The 25,118-nt window shown below is 46.2% G+C and overlaps 1 protein-coding gene across 7 annotated transcripts in view; it reads right to left on the bottom strand.

Moving 5' to 3' along the window:
• The window catches only part of ADCK1 (aarF domain containing kinase 1), a 120,170-nt gene that overhangs the window by 68,779 nt on the left and 26,273 nt on the right, over positions 1 to 25,118 (bottom strand). The window lies entirely within an intron of this gene.

The following is a 25,118-nucleotide window of genomic DNA, read 5'->3' as shown; positions in this document are numbered from 1 at the left end:
AAACAAAAAACAGATTCACCTTGAAGTTGGAAAAATCAAGTGCTCAAAAGTTAGGAAACAGTTTACTCTTAACTCTGTCCCCAACCACTGCTTACACATATAGACACTCTCCTTAAATTATTACAAAGTGTTCATCTATGAACAGCAAGACTTTTGCATCCAGTCTCACTCTATTGCTTAAACACTCTTCAGACTTTGCTCTCAGTCTTTGTAATCAAGTCACCTGACAGCCTATCACCTGAAGCTCTGGGATGAAGAGGTCAATGGACCACTCTACCATAGAGTAAATCTTCTCTCTCCAGAAGACAGTTTTTTTTGTCAGGAGTTTGTTCTACAGCCTCAGACCAAATTCTACATAAATCAAAGGCCAGCATAATCCTCATCAACCTCTGCTCCAAGGACGAGGCCCTGCCTTTTTCAATACAACAATGAACAGTGTATGGATAAAAAATATGCATAAAGCAGCAACGTACCAAACCACACAGTATACTGCACACACAATTCTCTCTGGGGAAGGCTCAGAGGTAGAAAGAACCAGATGACAGATGTTATCAAGACCCAATACATGCTACACTCAGTCTGACCCACAGATCATACGAGTTGCTGGCACCACCAGCTCCAGAACCCCAGCTCTTCATAGCTGAAGCAGGTTGTGCTTTTCACTCTGCAAGTCCTTGATTCAATTCACCACATGTCAAGCAAGGAACAGTTTATGCATCAGCAATGTCAGTTAATGAGATGCAGGAAAGAACCCAGGGGTGGCAGTGATTTGTACAGAAGAACTTATGAAGAACAGATTTCTTCACGAAGCCAAGTTTGAAACCTGGGTCCAAGCTCTCACTAGGGCAGTTCAAATGTAGGGCCCTAAACTTCCAAATAGGGCTTTTCCAAAATACTGAGAATCCAATTAGAGCACATCCTCTAGCGTTTGCCAGAAACCAAGGGATGCCCAATTCAAAAATATTTATATGGGGTTCACAAGTTTAAACCCCCTCCAGGTGAACTCTTATCAGAGAACAATCATCTGACACTCCTGGGGACATGAGTGCAGATGGCATTTGGGCAAAATGGGCTTACATAGGACTTCATTCTCACATTTATTCAAAATAACTACAGCACACACAAGCACATGTGTTTAAGCATGTCATCTCTGTGCTCTTATCTACAGGTCACTTTCCTTGCCAGTTCAATGCCTTGGTCTGATCTTCAGAGCCATCAAAAGGCCTGGATGCAGCTACAGTTGGCCTCTAGGCAAATGCACCTAACCACGGCCAGATGAAGCACAAAGGTGCCAGAACAAATCACTCTCGGTGGAAGGGATTCAGCCGTGAAACAAGATACTAGAGGAGGGTAGATTAATCCAAAGCTGGATATCTTACAGGGCACTCTACAAAACCTCTCTCTTTGACAAAGCATTTCACACTATACCTCCACAGAAGAACCTTAAGCCCAGAAGTCTCAGGATGTCCACACTGGGCTTCCTTTGCCAGCCTCATTCAAAGGAACACCAAGATACTATAGGAAATCTTAGAGAAAAAAAAAAATTGGACAGACGGGTATATGTGTAAACAGAAAGATGCACAGAGGAAACGCATATTCAAGTACACATACTGCATGTGCATGTATAACCACAATAGGAGATGCCCACACACAAGGCCTACTCAAAGCCACCCACAGACATGCACAAAATGCTGCCTGAATCCCCCAGACCTACAGAGGACACAGGTAAGACTGCTGGATTTAATGGGTTTCCTTTGATACTTCTGTTGTGACGAACAGTCCCCTGCTTGACCAAGATGCTCCCCTTCCCCGTCCTTTTGTGCATGTCTGTTCGTGTGTGGGAAAGAAAGACAGTCAAAGAAAGGGAGTGATGAAGGCAAGAAATGAAATAGGAAGAGCAAGAGAGTTAGAAAGGGAGTAGCAGGGAATGAAAGAGAGGGAGTGGGAGGGAGAGAGCCAGAGCAGCTGGGCAGTTTGTCACAGTACAGGGAGTACAGCCCATTACAGGGAAACAGCTTTTATGCAGCCTGGATAATTGTCCTCGACACTGTCTCCAGCAGAGGATTGAAAAAAATAAAGTCCAGCAGCCAGTGAAGGTTGGAGGGGTGTCACTGTCTACAGCTCCCCAGAGCTTGTCTGTATTCCAGAGGAGATGGAGGGCAGGCTGGGTGAAGCATGCTTGTCCGGGGGAGGGGAAAGAAGCATTTCCAGTCCTGGTTCTTTTTGCTCAAGCTCTGGACTCTTCCGTGTTAGAAGAATGTCAAGCCAGGGCTCTGTGAACTCACAGAGACACAGCAGGAGCCACAGGTGAGCTGTTTCGACAGAGCTTGGGGCCCTGGCCAACCCAAACACAAGGACAGAGTCAAACCACTGTCTCCTGCATGGCTTAGTGCAGAACACAAAGCAAGAAGATGAGCCAGGGAATGAAACATAGGGCTAAGCATCAACAACCTTGGTTTCTTGCACAGTACTGCACAATATCAAGTACCAAGTTGGCCTGGACAGGATGGACTAGGTTTAGGGAACTGAATTACAAGGTCATATTGCCCACTAAACATTGGTCAGGCCCAGAAAGTGAAAGAGAGCTGGGAATAAAATCCAAGTTGCCTGTGTAGGACAGGGCACTAGCACCAAGCTGGTGAGGGAGCATGCAAGCAAGGCTGCAAGTCTTCACCTGTCAAAATCCCTACCCCATCAAAAAGAATTAGCAAGGCACAACCATCTGTACCTGATGTCAAAGACACTCCATCAGGAAAAAACACCCTCTCCAGCCCCTCACTGACACAGATCACTAGGGCTCGGATGCAAAGAAAACCGTCACCCCCCTATATCACGGCTGTGAAGAGCGCAAAACTAGCCTAGACCTCCCCTGGCACAAGAGCAGAGGAAATTCAAGCTCTACAAAATCTTTACATCCCTTAGTGAACCCCAACTATCTCATGGACATAACTCCTCACAGGGAGAGCTGATATCTTCCACTTTTTCAGAGAAGGACAGCCACACTGAGAATGCCAGGAGCAAGAGAGCAGAAACTAAGACACAGTACCCTCCTCCCACACTAATTTGGCCCATTTATGCTAGAAGCAGTGACGGAAGTGCTACTGGTTCTCAGGGACAATCCCTGACAATGTACCCAAAATGTTTGGAACTGCTGCCAGCAGAGGGATGTTGCCAGCCTTGGCCATTTTCAAGGGGCCTAGGCCAAGCTGGAGAAGTATGGCTAAGCAGAAGACCCCAAAGCCTGTTTTTGAATGACTGTACAGTGAACCTTTGTAGACATGACAACTAGCTTGGTAAACAAAGTAAAGAAAGCCATCAACATGTCTAACTAAACCAGCAATGAGATTAAATTAAACAAAGCACAAAGGCTGAAAAAGACATTACATAATCCATTACATAATATAATATTATAGCATAGCTTTAGCTTAAACTAATTGATAAAAGCAAATGTATTGGATGTTGTTTTGCTATAATAGACGCAGGTTCCAGGTAAGTTGTAAATAAATAAATAAAATTGACTTTTATTAGTAGATGAAAGTACATAAAAGTGGAAGACTATACATTTTGGGAAAGAGAAAAACAAGATAAGGACAAGAAATATTCCACAATGGTGAAGAAAGGAAGAGATAAGAATTCTTCCTTCCAGAAGCATAATTTTCACAGAAACATAAATCCCAACTAATTGACACCTTTCACATCCACAGGAAAACTGGTTCATCCAATTCCAAAGTTTCAGTAAAATAAAGAAAGTTGAATAAAACCTAATCAGATAACATTTATTAGACTATTTAGAATAAGCCATATAATAAATATGGGGGAAAGGCTGGAGGGAAATTTGGAGAACTCAGCAAATTCAAGAAGACCTGCCACCAATCTGTGTCCCACCATTCTCCTATCCCTTAGCTTCTTGCCTACACTGGCTGGGGAGACCTTATGTTGTGCTGTCATGGGTAGCCAGATACACTTGGAGATAATTATTTGTTTCATGTTTTGAAGTGCAAGCAAATAAAAGGTCAAGCCATACACCTATTGTTACTTCTTCTATCAGCAGCCAGCCTGCAAAGTTACCTGTAATCTGGGTAACGCTGTCAGCACCTGCTTTGAGGAGGGGAACTATCATTAATTCTGACACATGTAGTCTCTAACCAGTAATAAAAAGACACCACAACTTATTTTAGAGCTTTTGCAAGGCTTCCCTCTAATGTCTAACCTCCCATTTCTTAGGAATCTAAGAAAAACCTTTTGGGCTTCTCAATACAATTTCACACCAAGGTAGTATATAATGCCCAATTTAATCAGCAAGCAGCCAAAAGGTTCCCCTCTTACCAGGCATAAATCTGGTCAGTGTTCATAATCTCAAATTGGCTAACCACCATGGCTGCCACAAATATGATACCTGACACCCTAATTACAGGTCCAATCTTGTACCACAGAAGTCAACAACAGCTTCATCATGGACTCCAATGGATTTAAGATCAGGCCTCACTTACAGATTTCAGTTCAAGGTTTCTACCCAGAACTCAAAAGACCTCTGTAGGATTGGCCAAGCAGTGTGAGATACCTTATCTCTGCAGCCATCATTTCCCACAGCAGCTATATTCCACTAGCTAAATGAAATGGCCAACCAGGGGAAAGGCTCATGATGGCTTAAGACAGAAACTCTCACAGGAGCTAAGCCCAGATGATGGAACCCACCCACATGAGGCATAAGAATGGACAAAGACCACAAAGATCACTGTGTTCAAAACTGAATGAAATACTCCTTATTTTAATCTTGCTTTCCTTCACTAAGCCAACCTGCAACAATTTAGCTTGTGGGGATGGTGATTTATAACCCTGTTAGGGCAACAATTAAAAGCCTCCCAAAGGGTTACCAAACTCAACAACATAAGGACAATGGTGCCAGCCCCACTGCTCTGAGTTCAATGCTACAATGCTCACAAATCTGATCACAGTCCACTAAACATAAATCCTAACAACTACAAAAACTAAGCCACTCCCAGAAAGCATCTCAGATTACAAACATCTCCCTGTATGTCAGTGTGCATGTCTCAGTTTTCCCGGTCTCTGCTAGAGCCAGTCTTTCTCCATCTCTTTTATAAAAAGATTAGGGGAAAAGAAAAAGGGAAAGTAGTAATTCAGCAATGAAGAATGGAGTAGTAAGGGCCAAAACCACACAAGTAAACTAGGCTCTTAGAACAAAATTTAAGAATTTAAGTGCCGAAATCACAAGAGGTGGTCCAGAATAGGGCACTCCACTGGCCACAAAATCCCTTAGGTGCCTAAGTTTATCTGACACCTTATATTTTGGAGTACACTGATCCCTAGGCACCAAATCTTAGACTTTCATACATATTAGGAAGCACCTCAGCATGGACACCTCGGTGCCTACCTCCCTCAAGTGCTGTGCTTTGTTCCTTGCAGTCAGACCCAAGGAAGAATGCCTTGCACACGAAACTTGTCAAACTTTATCCCAACTACGTAGTTGATCCAATAAACGATATCATCCTAAGAAGTGTTCGTCTCACCTAATTTCTGGACCATCACAACTACAATATCACTCTTACACTAGCAATACAGAATGGAAGCAGAGCAGTATTTGAACTCTGCTTCCCTAACGGGGCCTGACCTAGATGTGCTCAGTGAACACTTAGCACACCCAACAGCTCAGAGCTCAGTACAGAGCAAAGCAGCAGCCAGTCACCATCCCTCCAACAAAAGAACAGAAGGAGGTGGGTTCTAGTCCTTGCTTACAAGACTGTTCATGAATTAGACAGTACCTGAATAAAATAAATAAATAAATAAATAAATAAATAAATAAATAAAAGGAATAGCCCAGGCAGCAGGGACTAAAACCCTTCCCAGGGGAACCCATCCCTGGGCTACAGACAGGCTCCCTCCCACTTTATCTGTTCCTGGCTCCATGAATCTTGCACCCCTTTCTGCACAGTGGCAGTCGCCCTCAGGCATTTCTATGGTTCTGGGGTTAGTACGTTCCTCCAGGAAGCACAACATGTAAATCTGTGTGCTCTAAACACTAGGGCAGAAAGCGGGCACCATAAACAGTGCTACTCAGATAAGGACTTACAGTCAGAAGAAGGCTCAGCACTCTGTCTACTCTGGCTCCAGAGGAGCCTCCTTCACAGCCCTAACGCAGGCACGCACTTGAGCTTCACGGGCAGGGGTGGGAGGTCAGACACAATCCTGTGCTTAGTGTCTCCTATTGGCTACACCTAGGCAGCTCCTTGCTCAGTGTCTGGAGTCTCTGAATTGCCCTTCAGGGGCACCTGATTTTCCTTGACTGCCTTAGAATCCTAGATACCTCATTCCTTGAGTAACCCTCAAGCACATGGCACCTACTTTTTAAAACACTGTTGACTCCTAAATTGGAAGCACATAAAGGACCAATCTCTTTTTTTCTGCCAGCAACAGGAGAGAGAAAGTAACGTTTGCAGAAACACTTAAGTGACCACTGACTTTCAAAGGGATTCAGGCTCCCAAATCACTTCAGCAGTTTTTAAAAAATTACCCAAGTCTTAATGAATGGTTCCCAGGAGAACACAAGGCAAACAGTAAGACAGCTGAACCAGAAAGTGGTTATAGCCTTGTCTGCATTAGCTTATTCACCACCCCAAAATTCCCAGCTTTGGAACTTCCAGTTCAGATGATGGCAAAAAAAGAGGTATTTCTACTTAAGATTTCTTCAGACACCAGTGTTTTCCGCCCTCCAGTCTCATTTTGACCTCCTCCAAGTAAAGTTAGACAGTATGGTAGCACAGATGCCAGTGGCCGCAGCAGCACTGTCTACACAAGCACTTCTGTTGTCAGCTCCAATGATGCTGAGTCAGTGGTAGCAACAACAGGAAATGTGATAAGGAGAAGAAAGTATAGGCAAAAAGCTTATGAGACAGAAAACAGAGTAGAAACAAACATTTACTGTACAATATTGTCAAAGTCAACAATAGAGTACGTCAAATGAGCCCATTCTAGGGATGAAGTTTAATGCAGAGCTGTCCATCTTCTAAAAGGTACAAATGTACACCTTATGTCTGCACACTGGCCACAGACTCACCTGAGATCACAGGCAGTGCCACACCACATCACTTCACCCTGGAAGAAGTGGGGGCATGACAATCAAGTGAGAGCCTGGGGACCACAAATTAATCCCTCTCAGACCACAAGGCCTACAAGCTGACAGTTGGACAGGCCTGGTTTACTGTATCTATCAGTGATCTGGCAAAGTTATGAAGAATGAGATGACTGAATGTCATACATATTGAGCTTATTTAATACTAGAAAAAAATATATATATATATGAAATATTCCAAAAGAACACAACAAAACTAAATGAATGAGCAACATGATAGCAGATCAGGTTCAGTGTAGACAAGTGCAAGGTTATACATGTTGGAAGGAACGATTTGTACTGCTCAGACATGCTGATGGCTTCTAAATTAACTGTAACCACTCAGGAGAATGGCATGGGGATCACTGTGGACAGCTCAATGAAAGCATCTGCACAGCAGCAGTCAAACAAACAAGCTATTAAGCTATATTAAGAAAAGGAGAGAGAATGTTAAAAGTATCATAATGCCATTGCATAAACTAATGGTACATCCTTATCTTGAATAACATGTTCATTCTGGTCACTCCATTTCAAAAAGGGTACAAAAGAACTATAAAAAGTCCAGAGAAGGGCATCTAAAATGATTAAAGGCCTGGGAAGACTTCTGTATGAAGAGAGAGATAAAGTTAGGACTACCCAGCTGAGAGAGGAGATGCAGAGAAGGGAACATGAAGGAATTAAATTCACTAGTGAATGGTAGGCCTATGCGAAGCAGCTAATATTTGCTCTGGATTTGGCCAATTCGGAGGACAGTGATTCAATTCAATGATTCGAATTACTGTCCCTGATCGATTCAGTCGAATCTGATTTGGAAATTCATCCGCCACCAAATCAGCTGAATCTCTCCCACTCTCCCAGCCCTGTCAATGGCTGTCCCTGTCTGGAACCACATCCTGGCCCTTTTAAAAAAAAAAAGCCCTGCACTCACTGGCTCCTCCCAGGTGGAGGGGCAATCCCCACTGTCCCACACTGCATGGGGGGCTCTCCCACAAGCCCCCGAGGCCTCAATGGCTACTGCAGCAGCTGGCAAGTGTGGGGCTTTTTAAGTGTCAGGATGCTGGGGCTGGGTGGGGCAGCCACTGATGGGGCTGGGAGAACAGGCAAGGGTTGGGGGGCTGGGGGAACAGGCAGGGGATGGGACCTGGTGGGGGTCCCCCCATGGTCCCCTCCCTCCCTCCCTCCAGATCCCCTCCCCACTTACTGGCACGGAGTCCGGGTCCAGCTCCCTGCAATGGCAAGCAGGGACTGCCCGAATCAATTCAGACCTTTTTACTGGTCTCCCGATTCAATTCAGAGATTTGGCTGCCAAAATCGGGCTGAATCTCCTCCAGATTGAAAATCAGCACCCAAAGCTTCACACAGCCCTAGTGAATGGTATACCGGATGTAAATCTGCCATTTCTGCTTCCCTTTTTCACAGAATAGCAAACAAAAGGGACTGTCCACAAAATAGAAAGGCACACTACTTAAGCCTTCCTTTATCTTTCTCCCTGCCCCACACACAAGAATTATTAACTGGTGGAACTGAGTACCATAGGATATAAATGCCAACAGTTTAGAAGGACTTAGAAGGCTTTAGACATTTATGGACAGCACTACCCAATTCACATGCATATACCTTTATGAAAATGCTGACCTTTGTATCTCTATATATCTATATCTAAAACTTTTAATCCAGAGTTCCCAAAGCACTTTAAAAAGGTCAGTATCATCATTCCCATTCTACACAGTCAAACACATCTGTACAATGCACAATTAAAAAAAAAAAAATACATAAAGGTCAATTGGTCATAAGCCAACTTCTAAACATATAGGTACAAGGGAAAACTCCCCTTACCTTCTACAACTATCCCTCACACATGCCTTCCATGACTGTCTTATCTATGCATCTGAAGATGGTTGATGAGGCCTATTAAGGATTAACAGACTCTACTGAAGCTTGGATATGTGTTTCTGTGGGGGCTGGGTGGTGATGGATTCTTGATTTGGTCTATGACGCACTGTTTCTTCCACTCCCACTTTTCCATCTTCCGTTGCTGTTGTGAGGTTTCAAAGTAGTGAGTTCCACACAGCAGATTCTCCCTCTATTTGGTGTGGCCCTGGGTGACAGTCTCCCATGAACTGACATCAATGTTGCATTTTTTTTTTATTTTATTTTTTTTTTTTTAAAGATGCCCTGAAGATGTCTCTGAAGTGCTTTCTCTGCCCTCCTCTTGAGCGTACACCTTAGCTGAGCTGGGAGAATAAGACTTGCTTCAGGAGTCTGGATGACATGGCTAGCCCAATAGAAATGATGTTGGATGATCATCACCTCAGTACTCATGGTGTTTGTTTGCAGTAGGATGCTAATGTTGGTGCATGTCTTCCCACTGGATTCAGAGGACCTTCCACAGGCAGTATTGATGGTACTTCCCCAACTAGCTTAGATGCCTCCTGGACACTGTCCATGCCTTGGCTCTATATAGCAAAGTAAGGATCATGACTGCTTAATAAACCATGAGCTTGGTTTCAGATCTGATGTCATGATCTTCAACCACCCATTTCTTCGGGTGTCCAAAAGGTAGCACTTGCACATTTGCGGGGATGTTGGATTCATTTACTGATATCAGCCTGCACATTTGCAGGGATGTTGGATTCATTTACTGATGTCAGCCTATTGTGAGAGATGGCTTCCAAGATATGGAAAATGCTCAACATTCTCCAGAGTCTTACCATGGATCTGATTTACCAGAGCTGGGGTCTGTTCATTAGGAGCTTGTTGGTGGAGGACCTTAGTCTTCTGAATGTTAAGCATCAGTCCCATTTTCTTGTATGCTTCGGTAAAGTTTGCCTGAAGGTCTGCTTCCAAGTGAGCACAAACTACAGCATCAGGAGCATACAGGAACTCAATGATTGAGGTTGGAGTGGTCTTGATTTTGGCTCAGTCAGCTGAGGTTACACAGCTTACCACCCATTCGGTAGTTTAGCTCCACTCCAGCTGGAAGTTTGTTGGTAGTCAGATGTAGCATCACAGCAAGGAATACTGAGAAGAGTACTGGAGTGATGTTGCGGCCTTGCTTAACTCCCATTCTAACCTGAAAGGGATCTGTGATAGATCCGTTACTAAGAACCACCGCTTGCATACTGTCATGGAGCAGGCAGAGAATGGTGAAACATTTCAGTGGGCATCCATACTTCAGAAGGATCCTCCAAAACAAAAGTAAAAAAAAAAAAAAAAACTTTTATGAAGTCAAAAAAGGCAATTTAGAGCGACATATATTGTTCCCAGCATTCTTCCTGTAGCTAGCAAGCTGTGAAGAATATGTCAGTTGCGCCTCTAGATGTCCTAAACCCCTCTGAAATTCTGGGAGGAGCTCTTCAGCAAGTGAAAGACGACAGTTCAAAAGGGTTCTTGCAATGATCTTTCCTGTGGTGGACAGCACAGGAATCCCTCTGTAGTTGTTTCCACAGTCAGACATCTCTTTTCTTGAAGATTATCACAATCATGGGCTGGAATTTCCTCATCATTCCAGGTCCTTAAGGTGAGGGCATGAAGCTGTGATGTGACCTCCTCTTCCTCCTGATTGAAGATTTCTGCAGGGATTCCATCCACTCCAGACACCTTGTTCTTCATCTGCTTGACAACTTTCCTCACCTCTTCAAGGGTTGGAAGGATTCCAAGATCATCTCTGACTGTGTTTTGGGATGAAGTTGAGAACACTTGCATCAAAAGAGCCTCCTCTTTCCTTAATTAGGTCTCCTCTATCCTCAGGTCTTAAGAGGGTTGGTCCCCAAGTGCTCAGACTGTAGGTGGCTTTGCTGGCACTGAAAAAGCAGCACAAATAGTGGATGTAAGCCAGATGTTGAATCTCCTTAGCTTTGTCTTTTCACCTTTTGTTTTTCACATTGCATATCCACCTTTGCCCTGGCTTGTTGGAGATTAATTATTTTGCTTGGAGTTCATGTCATTTTGCCAAGCACGAAAGGCCTTGCACTTGTGATTGATCAACTCTTGGATCTTCTGGTTCTTCTTATCAAACCATATTTCCTGGTAGAGAATCCAAGCATCTCTTCATAGGTGCTGATGATGGTGGCCTTGAGGGCACCCCACTAACTGCTGACATTCTCCCATTGTTGCTCACTGGAATGCACCAGTTTTTCATTAAGGCACTGGTGAAAGAGGTCTTGCTTCCTTGGGTCCTCAGTTCCTTCAATGTTGATCTGCTGTCAGCATTGCTTCTGCTGCAGCCATTGTCTGGGAGCCAGTTTAAGTGACATAACCAAGCAGATAAGTCTGTGATGGGCTGCAATCATCAGCTCAGGTGATACAGATATCTTTGCAGTCCTGGCCATGGATGATGACACAATCAGGTGCCAATGCTTAAATCGTGGGTGTTGCCAGGATGTCTTATGCCCATTTTTATGGCAGAACAGGTTGGTAATGGTGAGTTGGTGATAGTGAGTCCACGCTCTGCACATTTGTTTAAAAGGAGGATGCCACTGGAGTTGACCTTTCTTACTCATTTGCCGATGGCTCCATTCCAGAAGTTAGAGTCTCTTCTGACTCTTTCACTGAAATCACCAAGAAGAATAAATTGGTCTCCCTCCAAAACGTCAGAAATAACTTGGTCAAGGTTGGTGTAGAATTCCTCCTTGGTTTTATCGATGGTGTCAAGAGTCTGGGCAAACGTGCTGATGACAGTGGCATATTGGCTCCCCACCAGTTCAAGACAGTCATGAGCCACTCATTAATTCCAACAGAGAAGTCACCGAGTTGGTTTGAGTTCATTCTTAATGGAAAAAATAACTCCATGAAGTCAATGTTCTCCTCCCTGTTTATCCTTCCAGAAGAAGGTATAGCAGCCTCCACATTCTTTGAGCTGCCCATCTCCTGCTCTTCAAGTCTTCCTCAGTGCAGCTACATTGATATTGCGTCACCTGAGCTCTCAGGCCACAACTGCAGCATGGCACTCTGGGCGTTCGCTATTAAGGTAGTCCATGAGGGTCCTGATGTTCCAGGTCCTGAAAATAATGGTGTGTCCTTGCCGGTATTTTCGACAGCAGTAAAGGTGATCCTACCTGGAAGTGATTATCCAGTCAAGAAGAAATACAGAATGCTGTATTAGACAGGCTATGTTTAGGGCAGTTTTTCTAGCCTCATCCACACGTGGGGCGAGCAGAGCATATCCTGAAGAGGGCTGCTCAGTTACAGCTGCCAAACTGCACTCCTGTCTTATCCAAGTGCTAGACAACCTTCTTGTAACTGCTGCCTTTGTGCCAGTTCATGACTAGGAGCTTCCAGACCTCACACTCCTATTACACTATTAGCTGGTCACCAAAGGGCATGAGGAATGTGCTTGCATGAAAGATGCCTGTGAGTGACTTCTTTTATTGTGGAGAAGCTGCTCCACATCATCTTCCACAGCTCTTGACAGAACAGGACCTTGATCCGATAGCAAGGAGACCAAGACAACTGTGGATCTCAAGAACGACTGACACCTTTAAAAATGGGGGGGGGGGGGCAGCGATGCACCGTTTGTAGTTGGTGGCGAGCGGGAACCACCTGTAGAGATGGAAAACCCTCAGTTTCATCTAGCTTGTGACTCTCAACCAAGATGCTGGGGCACCCTAGGGTGCTAAAAAATCCTTTGAAGGGTACAGCCAGGTGTGAGGAGATAAACAGATAAGTGTAGGCTTAGGCTTGTCCCTGTTTGGTTGTTCCCAGCCCTCAATAAAATTGGCTCCTCTGTAAGGAGGTAATCAGTATAATAAATGAATTACTTTTGGAAATGGGATACTGCTCAGTTCACAGAAGTTATAAAGGGCTGCCTTTAGTCTAATGAGGGATGCGTTGAGTCTAAAAAGGTTAAGAACCACTAATTGAGTCCATTGCCCAGGGGCCCAGGCAAGACTGCTCCCCACAGTCTAACTTCTGAACATGAGAACACAGTAATCAGAGAAGCCGCCTACCCAGACACTGGAACTGGAAGGAAGGAATTGTCACATCAATTCCACCTGTACAAAGGAATCCAGGCTGACATTACTACCCCTCTTTCCTTCCCACCCTTCTAATCCCAACCTACTAGCTGCCTGTCATGCCTGACCTCCAATCAGGACCCATCTGAGTCAATGTCAGGCAATTAAGCACTGTGAAGGCAGCTATTCCCTCTTGTAACAGCCTCCCTCCCAGCAGATCACTCTATCTGCAAGACTAATGCAGCAAACAGATTCCAGCAACTGCAGCCACCCAGCCATAGCTCTGGCATTCACTGTCCTACTGCTACTCCAACCACAGAAAAACAAAAGGAAGGCTTCTGCTGCGGTCAGGCTGGACTTCTTAGTATTCCACGGTAGTGCTCTTTTCCCAAATTGGAGGAGATAGACTCCTTTTCCTAATCACTGCACCTTAAATCAGTAAATCTGACAAGTTTCCCTGTTCTATTCCATTCTTCAACCACTGACCAGACACCAAGGTGTCCAGAAACTACAGAGACATGCACATCAGAAGTAAGCCGATTTAATTGAGACAAGGAGCAGACCAGGAGAGACCATAAAAACAGAACTGGACTACCAAATCCACAAAATTGTGGCCACAGCTATAGCACTGTGTCCAGTAATAGAGGTGCCACAATAAGTGGTAGTAAGAAAGCATGGATCCTCCAAATGAAATCCTACTCTTAAAATATTATTAAAAGACTCCTTGTTATTCGGCAGACCAGTGCCCCTCTGAGTATTAAAGTCAGAGCTGCTGACTACAGTAGCAAAAATGGAAGGGTTTTTGTAGCTCTTTCCTCCCATTAGCTCTGCAGAACCAATATATAAACAAGAATTGTTAATTCTGGAAACTGGAGTTTAGTAGCCCCAAAGAAAAGGCAAAGCTATGAGAGAATAAGATGATGTCTATGATGAATGATTCACACACAACCAATACATTTGTTACACTGCCATTATCAGATGGATTCTGATTTCAGTCCCTTCTTTATACTCCCAGATGAGATGATAGGGTTGGATTGGGGTAAGCAATAACAAAATCTGGCGACAATGGGCTTATACAGATATCACTGAGGGTAGGCATTTGGCCTCCAGCATCTTCATCACTGCTGGTACCGCCGGAACCAGAGAGAACCCATCTTGACTTTCACATTCCTGGCTGAGCTTGCAGAAACAGCACTTAAAAATCAATTCACTTGTAAAAATTATTTGACCTGGTGTCATTAAAGGATGAGGAAAATGGTGCTCTGAGTAGGGCTCCATATTAGACATAGTTTCATGGTTGGAAGGGACCCGAGTAGATCATCTAGTCCGACCCCCCGCCATGGCAGGAAACGATACTGGGGTCAAACAACCTCAGCAAGATGTTCATCTAACCTCCTCTTAAAAACCCCCAGGGTAGGAGCCAGGACCACCTCTCTTGGAAGTTGGTTCCAGATCCTAGCTGCCCTGACCGTGAAGTAGCGCCTCCTGATATCTAGCCTAAACCTTCCCTCTACCAGCTTGTGACCATTATTCCTGGTCACTCCTGGCAGTGCACAGGGGAACAGTGACTCCCCCAATGCCTGCTGATCCCCCCTGACTAGTTTATAACAGGCCACTAGATCCCCCCTCAGCCTTCTCTTGTGGAGGCTGAACAGGTTCAGGTCCCGTAGCCTCTCCTCATAGGGCCTGCCCTGCTGTCCCCTGATCATGCGAGTGGCCCTCCTCTGGACCCTCTTGATGCTGACCACATCTCTCTTGAAGTGCGGCGCCCAGAACTGGACGCAGGACTCCAGTTGTGGCCTGACCAGTGCCGCATAGAGGGGGAGGATCACCTCTTTGGACCTGCTTGAGATGCATCTGTGGATGCATGACAAGGTACGGTTGGCCTTCCTGACTGCGTCCCCACACTGCCGGCCCATGTTCATCTTGGAGTCAATGATGACTCCAAGATCCTTTTCCGCCTCCGTTCTGACAAGAGGGGAGTTCCCCAACCTGTAGGTATGGTGCCAGTTGTTCCTCCCCAGGTGCATCACCTTGCACTTGTCTGTGTTGAATCCCATCCTATTCACATCCACCCACCCTTGTAGCCTGTCTAGGTCTGACTGAAGCCTGATGCTACCTTCTAGTGTGCCCACATCCCCCCACATCTTAGTGTCATCAGCAAATTTGAACAGGGGGCTTTTTACCCCCTCATCCAAATCGCTGATGAAGATGTTGAACAGTGCGGGCCCGAGGACTGAGCCCTGCGGAGCCCCACTGCCCACGTCCTTCCAGGAGAAGTACCCATCCACTACCACCCTCTGGGTGCAGCCCTCCAGCCAGTTGACTGTGTGGGCGTCAACACCACAGTCCCCCAGTTTCTTAATGAGAACGGGGTGAGAGACAGTGTCAAATGCCTTCCGGAAGTCCAGGAAGACTATATCCACTGCTACCCCTGCATCTAATGATCTGGTAACTTGATCATAGAAGGCCACCAGGTTGGTCTGACAGGACCTGCCACTGACAAACTCGTGTCGGTTGCCCCTAAGCATGCAGTCCCCTGCTGGCCCCTCATGGATGCGTGCCAGCATAATTTTCTCAAACAGCTTGCCCAGGATCGAGGTAAGACTAACCGGCCTATAGTTTCCTGGGTCCTCCTTCCTCCCCTTTTTGAAGATTAGAACCACGTTGGCCCTCTTCCAATCCTCTGAGACCACACCAGAGCACCATAGAGCCGTGCCAGGGGTCATGCAATGACCTCAGCCAATTCCTTAAGGACTCTAGGGTGGAGATCATCCGGGCCGGCTGACAAACACATCCAGCCCCTACAGAAGCCCCCTAACTAGTTCCATGCTAACCTTTGGCCCAGGTGTGCCTCCCCTGGGCCCCGAGGGGGGCCCAGCAGGGAGGTGGCTGTTCTGGTCCCTACTTAGGAAGACAGAGGCAAAGAAATAGTTAAACATGTTAGCTTTGTCGTCTGGTGTGACGACCAAATTCCCCAACGCGTCCTGCAAGGGCCCCACGTTACCCGGGACCTTCTTTTTGCCCCCTATGTATTTAAAAAAGGACTTCTTATTGTCCTTAATCTGAGAAGCTAGTCCTAATTCCATCTTTGCCTTGGCCTTCCTAACTGCCCCCCTACAACCCCGAGCAACTGCAGAATAGTCATCCCTGGTGATGACCCCTTCCTTCCATTGGGTATACGCCTCCTTTTTGGCAAGGAGACATTCTCGGATGCTTTTGGTGAGCCATGGAGGCTTGTGTGCTCTCCTGCTCCTTTTGATCCTCATTGGAATTACCTTCCTTTGTGCTTGGAGGATCGCCCCCTTAAGGAGCAACCACTCTCCTTGGACACCTGGCTCCCCTCCCCTCTGGGACCTCAGCGCATCCCCAACTATCCTCCTTAGCTCGCTGAAGTTTGCCCCTCTAAAGTCTAGGGCTGCTGCCTTACTGCATGCCCTTGCCACCTTGCGCTGGATGATAAATTCCAGCAGGTGATGATCGCTATCGCCCAGGTGGTCGAGCACCCACAGTCCCCTCACCAGGTCACCTGTGGCCAGCACTAGGTCCAACAAGGCGTCCCCCCTGGTGGGGCTTTGCACCTCCTGGGTTAGATGGAGGTCCTGCACTCTGGCCAAGAACCTACGTGAGCGGTCAGACCTGGCTGACTGCTCCTCCCAGCCGATATCCGGGAAGTTCAGGTCCCCCACGACTACCACATCTTTAGCCCCCACCACCTCTGTGAGCTGACCTAAGGATTCCTGGTCAAGCTCTTCTCCCTGGTTGGGAGGTCTGTAGTAGACCCCCACCATTAAATCTCTCACCCCTTGACTGCCTTGTATTCTAACCCAAAGCACCTCAGAGTCCCCCTCCTCTGACACCTTGCTAATTAATGAGGATGTGTATTCCTCCTTGATATAGAGTACCACGCCCCCACCTCTCCTTCCTATCCTGTCCCTCCTGTACAACCTATAGCCCTTGACATTCACCACCCAGTCATGTGTAGAGTCCCACCACGTTTCCATGATCCCCACTATGTCCAGGCTGGCGTCAGCCATCAGGAGGGCGAGTTCCTCCTGCTTGTTTCCCATGCTACAAGAGTTTGTGTAGATGCATTTGAGGCCTCCCGTGGATGTGTGTACTGCTCCCCTAGTCCCAGCATTGCCCTGGCCCCCATTGCTTACCTGTTTGCTCGTTTCGCTCACCAGGTAAAGCATGTTGCTTTCATTGTGATGCCAGGAAGTTTACATTTCCCCTCACCAGCAATATACAGGTATACATCCCACAGCAATAACAAACTATTCAACTTAACTCTGCTGGGATCACAATGAACTACACCAGCACTGTGCAACTTCAATGAGGCTGGAGTCTGTATGCTATGTAAGCCACACACTGCAGAGGGAGGGCAACAGCCCCACCTGGATCCCCACCCTGGGAATGCAGGCTGCACTAGTGGCATGTGGCCCCCCAGGCCCTCCATTACCACACAACACTAGGAGAGGTGGCTGCAGGGGCCCAATGACTTCATGTTAACATTTCACTGGCTGCTAGTGGGACAGCCCTGAACTACATCAAACCTATTTTCTGCACTTTGACTTTGTTCCACTGAGCCATGACAGGGGTGAAATTTAGATCTAGCTTCCTCATATACCTTTATGTACTAGCCCTTCCAGTTGGGGCTTCCTGACTTTTTGTACCCATGTCACGTAAGAGGTGAATGTCCAAGAGTCAGGGCTGTTGTATTTGTCTGGCTATGCGTCAGGAACTGGAAGAACATCTGTTCACCAGTGCACCCCATGGAAAGATAAGGTCCAACTGTCACAAATTGCTGGAAGACCATTTTAGACTGGACATAAGGAAAAACTTCTTTACTGTCCGAGTCACCAGAGTCTGGTATAAACTCCCCCCAGAAGTGGTGCAAGGCACCTACTCTGGATACCTTTAAGAAACACTTGGTGCTTATCTTGCCAGGGTGATCTGACCCTAGCTGACTTCCTGCCCCTTGGGCAGGGGGCTGGACCCAAGGGTCTCATGCGGTCCCTTCCAGCCCTAATGTCTATTAATCTATAGGAGTCTGGAAAACCTTATTCAAAAAAGTTCTCAGAGATCTTGTCTAATTCTTACTTCAAGGAAACACTGTCTTTCTACTTTGCCCTGTTGTCATTATCTGGTCTGCTCCTGAGACGTATGAAACTGGCTAAGCTCAGAGAATTCAAAAGGAAGTTAGAAAAGGCTTGTTTCCAGATCGCCAGTTCAGCCCAATACCAAAGTAAACAAAATGTCTCGACATCCAGTGGCCATTATGTAGCCCAGGGGATGAATTCCTGGATTTCAAGCTAGCTGCCAATGAAGATAAGCCCCCATCACAAAAGCCACCAACTTGTCTTTTTAGTGGGCATCTCAAAGTGAAGGCCAGGGACTGAATAGAGTAACAGTGTTTCTCTCTCGCTACCAGAGGCACCCATCACTAGGGAAATCAGCCCATGGAAGGGGCACCTCAGCAGGGGAGAGTAGCAGAAGTTCACTTGCCGCTACCCATGCCTCTATCTGTAGACAGAAGTTAAGGCCATCAGTTGTACAAGTCACCATCACTATCATGAACAGCTGCCAATTCTAGGCTTTCACAGGATATGTCACTATCCTAACTCTATCCTACTCTTCTTATCTTTTCACCACCCTTTGCTGCAATTTCCTCCCAGGAAACCCCTCTGGTAAAAATGTCCTTCCAAACTTCATCTTCCATTCTTTTCTACGGCCTTCCACTTGGCCTCTTGCCCACAATACATAGCCCAAATATTACCTGCAGTCTGCTGTCTTCATATGATCTTTTCACATAAACAAACTACACCTGCCTTTATCCTTATACTTGGATCTTCCAACATTCCCAATTTAAAACACTTCTTATACAATCATCCCTTGCCCAATCTCAGCTCAACCTCCCAATAACTGCCCTTAAAAAAACCCTCATTTCTGCACTTTGCAATCAACTGAAATCCCTTTGTTAACACTCAAGTTTCTGCCCTTTACAATGTAATCAGGATGTAGTAAACATGTACATCACTAACACAGCTTCCCTAGGGGTACTTCTGTCACCCCCAACCATTTACCCTGCAACTCTGTCAGTTTTCTCCAGGCCTCTCTTCACTTCTGACCACTGATGCAAGATATTTAAATCCACCAACTACATTTAATTACTTTCCTCTTAAGATAACTCTGCCATCTATAGAGTCCTTATTACAACCATTGTTTCACTCTCATCTTTACTGATTTTCATTCCACTTTCTTCTGTACATGGGCTCCACACATCAAGAGACTACTACATTTCTTTCCATAGTTCCACCACAATCTCCAAAGCATCAACATACACAGCCTTCACTTTTTTCCCCTTTCATCTCTTTCACAATAGTCATCAGCACAATTTAACAAGTACTAAGACGGGGTGGGCAAAATGCAGCCTGCTAGGCCATTCTATCCAGCCCACAGGGCCCCTAAAAAAATTTAGAAAATTAATATTTATCTGTCCCTGGCTGCCTATCATGTGGTCTTCAATGGCTTGCCAAAACTCAGTAAGCGGCCCTCCGCCCAAAATAATTGCCCACCCCTGCACTAAGACAACACAGACTACCCAGAGATTTTCATCAGAATCTCTCATAAAGTGAAGATCTTCATATCTTCGTCAAATGAGAAACAGAAAACCAGACACAGAAGGTCAATCCTGAGCCAGAAGTAGCAGTTAAAAAATACCAGAGACAAGAAAATCTCAACACATTCTGGAATATTACCTGATGTCTATCTTCAGCGACAAACTAAATCAAAGACAGTGTTCAGGATGTAACCAGACATGTACAAGCTGTGAAGCTGTGGAAAAGACAACACTTCTAAAGGTAAAATTACTATCACTCCAGTTCTCCCATCCTCATATTACTATGACTCCAAAGAATTAGCCCACCACAGTACACCCCCACTGACAAGGTGCCAACATTGCACACATCCATCAAAAAAGCCTTCATCCCAGAAAGAACCATGGTGATCTAGCACCAAACAAGAGAAGGATGAAGAAAAGTCTAAGAGCAGTCAGTAGTCTTAAGGTAATGCTACATTGTGCTATGTAAGAAGTGCCAGTTCTAGTCTCACATTTAATCTTCCCCCTTACATTAACTGTAACAGCACGTGTATGTTTTACAAAGAAACGCTGAAAGCCCTTTTAAGATAAGTGAAGTCACCACACCATGGGGCCCTGTCCACAATGACTGGAGAATGGAAGAGGGTAAATCCTGTTTTGGGTTTGGCCACTGGCACACACTGGTGCCACCCTGTTCTGGTTAAGGAATACAAGGCCTGAAAAACTTCACTGTAATTGCCAGAGGGCTTGATCCTGCCCAGAATGCAAAGTACTATATGTAGAAGCAGAAGGTATGAAGTGCTGAGCAGAACAAGCAGGAAAGGATATGCTTATACAGCAAAGACAGCTCTGCTACATGACTGCCAAGTTATTTCTGTCTAGTAACTAGCATAAGGCCTAAAAAAAGAGAATGCAGAACCAATAACCTAATCAGCCTGATGAAGATCATACACAAGTCCCCATCTCCTCCCCAAAATCTGAGAATCAATGACATGCATATTCTCCATCCACATTCTCCTTTTTTTTTTTTTTACCCTGTTCATTGCAAGAATAGGCAAGTGACTTCCAATTCAGTACTACCAGTAGACTTCAGTACTTTCAACTGACTACCCAGTACTGAGAACTACTCCTGAGGATACACACAAGCACAAGTTGTACATCCAAATGTTTTTCTGAATGCACAATTACCCAGTCTGTGCACAGTTATAGTAAGTGATTTCAAACTAGGTGAGCAGTTGCCCACATGCACATTCACTAGTGGTCCAGATTATCTCAAACACACATCCAAACACAGAACAGCCAAGCAACATTGAGACAATCATAAACATTACTATGTGCGTGTATCATAAACAGGTTACACACAGGGAAAAAAAACAAAAAAAACAAAAAACAAAAAACACTTCTACCACAGGCATGCAGTCATCTCTGGGATGGAACAAAATACTAGCCATAGCTACTTAACAGCCTACAGTAATGCTATTTTGGCCAGGAACTGACAAATACTGTAGCCAATTTTGAAACGGCCAACAGACTTTAGGTAGTAGCATATAATTAGTCAGCTAGAATTTAACCAATACACCAGATCCAATACCCCAACTAACCCTGCATGATGCTTCCAATAGACATAAAGTAGTCATAAACTGGTCTTTACATCTCTTCCAAAAAAAAGCAGCAGCTCTAGAGGTCTAACATTACCATGCCATCTAGTACTCCAGTATATTGGAATCAAATCACATCTCAGACAGAAGACACTGAACCACCAACCACTTAACTGCAGAAAGCTGGGATTGTTTCGATAACCTACCAGCCACAAGACAGGGTCAGACCCAAGCCTGTTCAGTCCCAAACAGTCTACTATCACAGCAGAAACAACTCCCAAACAACTGTTCAGTAAAAGCAACCCTGGAAACCCATTATATCTATGCTATTCTTATTTCTGTAAATCCCCACGTGCAACAAAAATATTGTTGGCTTCTAGAGACAACACAAGCCTTTAATGGATATATGGGAGCTGTTACATTTTAGTATCCAGTTGCCCAAACACGGGAGGAAAGGAAAGAAAGCTTCTCTGTTGGCCTATTAATCTGCCATAACGAGAGTCTTCATAATTAATTTGTCCCTAACAGTTGCTTTGTAACGGTAGCGAGAGAATATTTCAGGAATGGCAATTACCTCTGGTGTCAAAATGATGAGGAAAACAAATGTTCAACCATCAACAAAATACAGCGCCTTCCCTACCCCCCTCCTGATGGTGGGTGACAGCGCTGCACATTGGAATTACAGTGCGGTTAATTACTAGGCATGTTGTGATTGAGAATTCATTTCCCATCTTGAAATGAGATATGTTTGAGCAACGCAGGTGGAAGGGTGGGGGGGCATCTGTCATTGGGGTGGGGGTTGTGTGGGGGAGTGGTCTTGTCTATGCATTGCTTCTTCTTTAATTAAATCACATATGTCCAACAATTATAAGCAGTCAACAGTTTTTTTAAAAGGAACTTTCTTTCATTAATTGCACATATGTCCTACAATTATATTACATTTAAGTAAACTAAAGACGTCTAAAACGCAAAAGCAAAGCTTGTCTTTTTTGTCTATTTGTTTGTTTGTATAAACTTAATTTTTTTGCAAAAAAATTGACTGCGTTAGGATGAAATTGTAGTGTAAAACATACCAGACTTCCAGGGTTGTTTTTAAGTTGATGTGTTTCTTGGGCTATAATCACACCAGATTTCACCATGCTACGTAGACAGAACTGGCTAGACCCTGCATGGGACCTCCCAGGAAAACAAAAGGTGTTACAGCATGCTGCTGGTGATACAGTAGGTAGGTAGCAGGTCAGCGGGACTGAACACAGCTACAGGGGATTTCTGCTCAAGCCACTGGCTGGTTCGTCTGCAAGCGATCAGAGCATGGTCACCTGTGGCCTGAAAGAACAACCATCTATGACAGAGGTTAAAAGAGCAAGTTGGGAATTCATCTTTCACCTCAGGACAGGAAGGATTCACAACCCAGTTGCAAAAAATGAAAAATTAGGTTGTCTCAGCCTAGTTCCTAATGAACACATTGGCCAGACTACTGCACAGGTGGCAAGATGTCTGCTGTGAACACACTGAAGCTACAGGGGGCTGAAAGTCTACGATAAAGGCATGAACATGGCTTGGAAACAGACTAGGAACTGGGGTGGGAACGAAAACACAGATTAGGACTGAGGAGCATCAGCAGAGCTTCAGGGGGGACAGCACTAGAATAAGAGGAGACGGGTAATAAGTGTCATACATTAGAATAAGTATCAGCAGAGGAGGGACATAGAATCATAGAAAATCATGGCTGGAAGGGACTTCAGGAGGTCATCTAATCCAACCCCCTGCTCCAAGTAGGACTGTCCCCAGCTATATCATCCCAGCCAAGGCTCTGTCTAGCCAGATCTTAAAAATCTCCAAGGATGGAGATTCCACAACAGGCCAGGCTGGAACAGGATGATATGTAGGTTGAAACTATGGTGCAGAAAACAGAGCTGTCTTTGGAAACCCTGCACTGTTTCCTCCACATCATTTTCTTCTGACCAATGTTACCCACTTCCTACTCTCCTATGCATCAAACCCAACACTAAATTAAAATCAAATTCACTACTTCACCTGGTCTGGACTCATTCCCAGCTAAAGATGTTACTGAAGGAGAAAGGAAGGTGAAGAGAATCTGATCCCTTCTGGTCCCAGAGGTGGGCAAGTAAAAGTGCTCTAGAATAGGAGGCAGCCAAAAACCCCAGGGTGTAGTAGCCTGCCCTCTCTGAACACACTAGGAAGAGGTCATGGGTGATGAATAGGGATCTGGGTTTTCCTTTTCCCATGGAAAAACAGAGAAAACCACAGACTTCCCTTTTTTATTAGAGAAAACACAGATTTTCTCTTTTAGCAGAGAAACCCAAAGTTTTCACACTTTTGCAGAGACCTCTGTAGGCTGGCACAGTTCCAGCCTGCAAAAGCTGATTGCAAAAGGGGTGGGAAACCCCCAGCCCTACCCAGAGAGGGAGGGAGAAGGGGAAGGGCAAGGGCAGGGCCTGAGGCTTTTAGTCAGTCCCAAGACTTACCTCTGGTTCACTTTCCTTCCAGAGCCTGTAAGGTTAGGTAAGTGGGGTTTGCAAGGAGCTGGCTGCGAGCTGAGGGAGCAGGGAAGTGTTGGTAAACAACGCGGAGTGACCAGCCAGCAGCACGTGGACCGCCAGAGGCACTATCAGCCCAACTGGGCTCAGCACCACCATGTGTGGCTTCCCTTAAGGGCCCATAGCACCACTTGAAGTCTACGTGCAGCCAGCCAGACACTGTGGCCGGAAGCAGGGAGGTGTTGGTGAGAGACGTGGAGTGCCCGGCTGCCTGTGAACCACGAGCGGTGCTATGGGCCCTTAAGGGAAGCTGCACATGGAGGCACCAAGCCTGGTTGAGCCAATAGCGCCGCTCGCAGTCCACATGCAGCCAGTCAGGCGCTCTGTGTTTTTCACTCAGCGTTCAGGGGGTACCCACTCTACCGATCTGTGTGTGGGGCAGGCTGCAGGCTCAGGCTGCCACCCTGCTTCTCTCCGGCAGGGCCTCTGCAGGCACTCAGCCAGAACCCAATGCGGCTAGGAACAGCAGGCCTGCGCAGGGATGTCCTCGCGCCCCCTGCTGTCCTGGCAATGCACCTCCTGCTGCATTTGAGGAGTGCAGCCCCGTGTGCAGGAGGCATGTCGCCAGGGCAGCGCAGGGCGAGCAGCCGGTAGAAGATCCCTGTGCAGCTCCTCTGTCCCCCCAGCCACACCAGGTCATGGGGGACAGAAGCAGGGGGCACGAAACAGTGGGCCCACAGCTGGGGATCTCTTACTGGTGACATGTCTCCAAATCACGGGGCTGCACCGAGGGAAGCAGCGCAGGGCTGCGCCCCTCAAAGCAGCAGAAGACATGTCGCCAGGGCAGCAGATCCCCTCATGGCACCACTGTTCCCAGCCACCCTGGGGTGTGCCTGCGGCACTGCAGAACATGAACAATGCATGCCCCCCAGAGGCTGGGGGGGCACGACAACCGCCCGCAGGCAGTGGCAGCAAGCAGGGAGCTCCCACAAGCGGCCAGGGCAGCGTCAGCAGCTGGAGGGGGATGGCAAATGCTGACCAGTGGTCGGTGACCACCTGTAGACGCCGCTGGCAGTGTCAACTGCAGCCAGCAGCGATCAGGGACTACCTGCAGACACCACTGGCGATGTTGGCAGCGAGGGAAGGGGTGGTGAGCGGCAACCACCCACAGACGCCACCAGCACTTGTCAGGGGATGCACTGCCAATTTCAGGGGGTGCACATGCACCTCCATGAACCCCCTATGCATTGCAAATGCTGCAGAGGCCCCATGGGAGGAAAGCAGGGATAGACCTCAAGCCTGCAGCCTGCGCCATGAACGGATCTGGGAAAGCGGGTC

The sequence above is a fragment of the Crocodylus siamensis genome, chromosome 2 (genome assembly GCF_052110815.1).
Source record: "Crocodylus siamensis isolate JL-2025a chromosome 2, ASM5211081v1, whole genome shotgun sequence".
Lineage (NCBI taxonomy): Eukaryota > Metazoa > Chordata > Crocodylia > Crocodylidae > Crocodylus > Crocodylus siamensis.
Note: the sequence above shows the minus strand (reverse complement) of the source record. Positions and strands in the feature narration are given on the sequence as shown.